This window comes from Mastomys coucha, unplaced genomic scaffold (genome assembly GCF_008632895.1).
Source record: "Mastomys coucha isolate ucsf_1 unplaced genomic scaffold, UCSF_Mcou_1 pScaffold3, whole genome shotgun sequence".
NCBI classification, from domain to species: domain Eukaryota; kingdom Metazoa; phylum Chordata; class Mammalia; order Rodentia; family Muridae; genus Mastomys; species Mastomys coucha.
In genome coordinates, this window is record NW_022196909.1 from 61,778,915 (window position 1) to 61,784,385 (window position 5,471).

A 5,471-nucleotide genomic window follows, 5' to 3' on the forward strand; every position below is an offset into this window, starting at 1 on the left:
GTGCTGTGGGAAGGAGGGGCGAGGGGCCAGGTTCCCTGCTTGGGGAGAGGGGCTTGCATCTGGGGAGTATGTTTCCTGGCGGAGCGATATTTGTTTACAGGCTGAGGGCAGTACTGTAAATGAGTAGCTGCGAGAAGGCGGCTGACATAAATTAATATTGAAATTATTCCATCAGCTCGGCTCGCCCCCCACCTCACCCCCCCAAGTGGAGATTGGTCGTCTTGTCGGATTGCCCAGGCACTTGTTGCCGAAACAGCCAAGGTAGGCGAAAAGCTTATTAAGTTTCATTAAAAAAAAAAAAATAGTTGGGAGGAGGGATGCTCCGTAAGAAGATGGGGGTGGAGTATGGAGGGAAGCCTGCGGGGGACACAGAAAGACAAGTCTCCCGCGGCCTCTTTACTTTCAGAACGTTAGCAGGGCCTTTTCCCTGCTCGCCTTCTTCCCCGTTCCCTCTCCAGGCTCACAGCATCCCAGCAAAGGGGGAGGGGCGAGGTGGGCGGTGAGATTGGCAAACCCCTGCTTAAAGGGTGTCGGTGGTGGGTTTGAAATTGAAGGTTGGTGTATTATAAAGCCTCCATTCTTCAGCCGAGAAACCGCAGGACCCTAGGGATGTGTCTTTTGGGGTTTTTGACATGATGCATATGTGTGTAGATGTGAGTCTGCGGGCTCTGTGGGGGCTGGGTAGTCCCCAGAAGTAAGTGTGTGGCCACCCAGGTGGGAGAAGTGTGTACACAGGGGTACTTGCCTGCTCACTCCCCAACTTCAGTCTGGGAGCCTGGGAAGTTACTGCTGGTGGGCTGAAGAAGCAGAAATTACAAACCAAAGCACCGTTTTACCAACGCAGGCAGGCTGACGGCACCTGGCAGGCAGCCTCTGGCCGGCGCCTGGCTGGAGTGTGTGTGTCTGCCATCCTAGGGTTAAAGAAGAAAAAAAAATGCCTTTGGGTTCCGGGCAGGTTAGAGTCAGCTTGCTGTCAAACTCCTCAGACAAATGTTGCTTTGGCAAGTGGAGTGTTTGTGTTGTAGTCAGTGCTTGGTCTTTCGTGGTCCTGGACTGTCTTGTGAAGTGTGTGGAAGTCATGCTTAGAGATGGCCAGTCCAGGCATGGCCCGACGTCAGCAGAGCACGCCTGGGGAAAACAGTTTGCCTTGGCCTTTTCCTCAGGCAGCAGAGGTGATTTTTTTTTTTTTTTAAGAAAGGAGTTTGAAGTTGTCCCAGGTGGGGACAGTCTTCTGCACCATTGGTACTTCTGGCACAGGGAGTTCTGGGTGGGAGTGTGCTTTGTGGCTCACTTGAACAAGGTGCTGAAGGACCCAGCACTTAGCTAGTTAAGCCAGCAGTCTCTGCCTCTCCTTGCTTGCTTTCTTGGCGCTCAGCCTACTGGGTTCTGCAGATAGTTTTACTTTGATGGGTGCTGGTGTGGGGAGTTGAACTTGGCCAGGATAATTTGAGCACTAGGGGGTCTGGCCAGGAACTGGTTAGCAGGGTAAAGGCATAACCAACCAACACTAGGGTTAACTAAAGGCAGTTAGGCTTTCCTTAGCTCTGTAAACTAGAAAGGGAAAATGGGTTAAAAAAAAAAAAAGTAACAGCCCTCCCCCTCTCTTTATGTTACTGATAAACAGTCCGTTTTTCCTTCTGTCCTTCCTCCCGTCAGGATTCAGGATCAAGGGTTTGATATTGGGCAGCTTGAGAGTTGAGTTGAGTTAGAATTATTAGTGCCACCTATCACAAGTTCCCACCTAGGCATTAGCTAAACAAATTAGGTGTTCTCTTTAAGCGGGCGAGCAGCTGAGCCTGATTGGGTGTAAATGTTGGGAGAGTAAATAAGAATTCCTCATGTGTGTTTATTCCAGGGTGGAATTATTTACATGTCTAACCTGGGAGCCAAGAATAGTCCTTCATGTTTTTTTTTTTTCCCTCTTAACATTTATGAGATTTATTTTATTGTCTTGATTTGGCCATTAATCAAGTTACCTCCCCGCCATTCAACTGAGAATGTTCTTGTGGTAATAAAGGTTTGAAGGCCCAAGAATCATAATTCATTCTTTGTAAAATATTGTGACAATTGTCAAGATTTGATTTACAGGAATTGATACCTGGAGTGACACACCCCTTAGGGCCCCGCCCTTTCGGGCCTGTCCATTTTCACCAACTGATTGTTTAGAAGCCAGCCTGACATGGGGGGGGGGAGGGGGAGGGGAAGGCAGGGAACGTGCCTTTGCCTTATGCATTATAGGCACAGAGAAGATTAATTTTGTAGGTTTCAGAGTGAACGTGGGTCTTTTCACAGCTTGGTAAGCAGGCATCCACGTAGCAGGCATGTGCTAATATCAGAGCATTTACACAAGCTTACTGTGAAAAGAGTCAGTCTGTGAGCTGTGCAGAAAGTACTCTGTTAACCCGCTTGGGCCTGTGGTATTTGTTGAGTTCAGAGTTTAAATTACAAAGAGAGGAGAGGGAACAGGGTGTTGTGTTTTGTGCCTGGTATATAAAGATGTGCAAACATGAAAACAAAGCTTATTTAGAATTTTCTCTTTCTTCGTTGATGTATGGGTTGATCGTAAGAACACAAAGTATTGGGTTTTTCCCTCCCTCAGTGGGGTGGGGTGGTGCCTAGAAGAATTCGCCAAGAGGCTGATGGGGTGAGAAGAGCTAAAATTGTTTATAATTAGGAGTTGGTTCGAGTTTGTGGGCATTTGTAATGTGACAGAACTTCTAAGGTGACTGGATGCTCAAGGCAGGCCATGGTGAATCTGAAAATGGATAGGGTACCAATTTCTAGCCATTTCTGTATATGGGGGTTAGTATTTTATTATTTTTAAAAGGATAGGTCTTTGGGTTCCAGCTTTATTCTAGAGTCATGTGGAGTGAGGACCCAGAGCTCTTGACACTGTCTTCCTGGGCCAACGGCCAAATTGCTTCATGGGCTCGGGGCGAGTTGATTAACTTCTGTTTTTTGTCTTCTCATGGAGAAATGGATTTGTACATTGGCATTCCACAAAGGCTTTTGAGCAGCCTGGCAACTGTGCCAACATATAAAAGCCATGACTTAGGGGAGCCTGCTGCTGCTGGTCTAGATCCGTTCATTCATTTGTGTCTTATGGACTTTTTTTTTTTTGGTTTTTCGAGACAGGTTTTCTCTGTGTATCCTTGGCCGTCCTGGAACTCACTTGGTAGACCAGGCTGGCCTCGAACTCAGAAATCCACCTGCCTCTGCCACCCAGGTGCTGGGATTAAAGGCGTGTGCCACCACTGCCCAGCTTTCTTATGAATTTTTTAAAAAATATTTTTAATTGTGTTTATGTGCATGAATCTGCATGTGGATATGTTGTGTTTATGTGCATGAGTCTGTATGTGGGTATGTGCACATGTGAGGACAGAGGCCTGCGGAGGCCAGAGGTGTGGGGTCCCCTGGAGCTGCAGTTACAGGCAGTGGTGACCCTCTTCATGGGTGCTGGGAATGGAACTCCAGTAGTCTGTCTGCCAGGAACAGTAAGTGCCCTTCACTGCTGAGCCACCTCTCCAACCTTGTTGTAGATTTATTTAAAAAAAAAAAATCCTAATTATACGTGCTACTGGAGAGGGAGTTTGTACTTTCAGGCACCCAAAATAATTTCAGTTCATCTTCGAAGTTTCCTCTCTAGCCAGCTGGCTGGATGATCTAATGCTTAGTCAAGCTTGAGGTTAGTTAAGCTGTTGTTGTCAGGCAGCAGGTAGCTTTGGGGAGGAGAAGGGGACCCCTAAGGCTCAGTGTGGCCTTGCCTGGTGGACTGGAAACTCATGCATGGCCTATTGTGTTTTGTCTGAGTGGTGATAGGGTCCTTACTGAGGGTGTATGGTGACTTCCAGGACCTGTAGTGCCACCCTGGGCTTTCTGGGAGAAAGCTCTAGATGGGTTTATTGACTTTGGATAGTGAGCCAGAAAAATAAGGATCCAGACAGGTGCTCCAGGTCTCAGGCTGCGTAAGAGGTTACCCTGGAGCAACACAATCCCTGCTCATCTCTGAGTTCACAAAACTGTGGGGCTGAACAGGGAAGAGGGCTAAAGTCCTCAGAGATCTTGTGGGAAGGCTACAATCTCAAAGGATCTTGTGGGTTAACCGTACTTTTAGACTTTCATAGTAGAGGGTAACTGGTGAGGTTAAAATATAGTTGAGATTTTTCTCTTGACCCCCCAACCCCCACCCCTTCCGGAAAGGGACTAAAATCAGCCTGATTGCAGTCACTGGAGTGCTTATCAGGGTGCTATGGGCATGTGTGTGTGTGTGTGTGTGTGTGTGTGTGTGTGCATGCGTGCCTGCCTGTATGCATGCATGCGTGTACATGCATAGATAAGCAAGCCAGAAGTCAGTCAGTGTTACCTGTCTCTTCCTTAGGTGCCCATGTCATCTTATTTATCTTATTTGTTCATTTGACTTTATTTTTTGTGTATCTGTGTGCCACTGCGCATGTGTGGCGGTCGAGGATAGCTTGTGGGAGCTGATTCTCTGCTTCCACTTTGTGGGTTCTGGAGGTCAAACTTAGGTTGACAGTCTCTGTGGCATATGCCCTTACCATGTGCCCTCACCTATTCCAGGCCTTGTTCTAGCCCTCCTCACTTTAAGTTTTGAAACAGAGTTTCTCACTGAATCTGCTGCTCACTACTTCAGTGGCTGGCCAGTGAGCTCCAGGAACCCATCCTCCTGTCTCTGCCTCCCTGTGCTGGGATTATAGCCGCCTGCCAGTGTGCTTATTGTTTTGTTTCTTTGTCTTAGGTGAGTGTTGGAGATCTGAACTCAGATCCTTCTGCCTCTGCCGCTGTCACTTTCCCCACTGAGCCATCCCCCGGGTCTGTAATTTTTAGGAACTATTAAAGTCTTTCTATGTGAATTGCTCCATGATTCTTTTAGAGAATCTCTTCTGAGTTAAGGGACAGACACAACCACCAAAAACCCCTCTGGGATGTTTTCTAAGAATTTCAAATTCCCCAAGTAGCCACTTACAGGAATCCAGGCTGAGGACCAGAATATTTGGGTTGCTTGTTTCCTCCTAGAGGACAGTCAGCTAGGAGTGGTGTAGACCATGCTGGGTTACTGATCCACTGGCGTCGAAAATACACTTAGAGGAAGAAGAGAAGGAAGAATAAAACTTTGGGCCTAAATGCCCATGAAAATTTTGGGATCACATAATGTGTTGTTGTTGTTGTTGTTGTTGTTATTATTATTATTATTATTATTATTATTATTATTATTTTAATTTCTGATTTGAGAAGTCCTGGTCTTTATCTACACATTTAGCAGCTACTTTTTTTTTAGACTTATTTGTTTTTTTTTTTATGTGCATAAGCCTTTTTGTCTTGTATATCTGTGTGTCTTGTGCACGCTCTGTGCCCTCAGTGTCCACAAGAGGGCATTGGATCCCCTAGAACCGGAGTTATGGGGGGTTGTGTGTCACCATGTGGATGCTGGAATTGAACCCGGGTCCTGAGCC

General features: G+C 46.8%; 1 protein-coding gene across 15 annotated transcripts in view; it reads left to right on the plus strand.

Moving 5' to 3' along the window:
* The window catches only part of Trerf1 (transcriptional regulating factor 1), a 230,772-nt gene that overhangs the window by 740 nt on the left and 224,561 nt on the right, over positions 1–5,471 (plus strand). For all 15 annotated transcript variants that reach the window (XM_031347586.1, XM_031347584.1, XM_031347591.1 and 12 more), the window contains exon 2: positions 176–261. The gene's annotated coding sequence lies outside the window, so the exon portion shown is untranslated. The remainder of the gene's footprint in view (positions 1–175; positions 262–5,471) is intronic.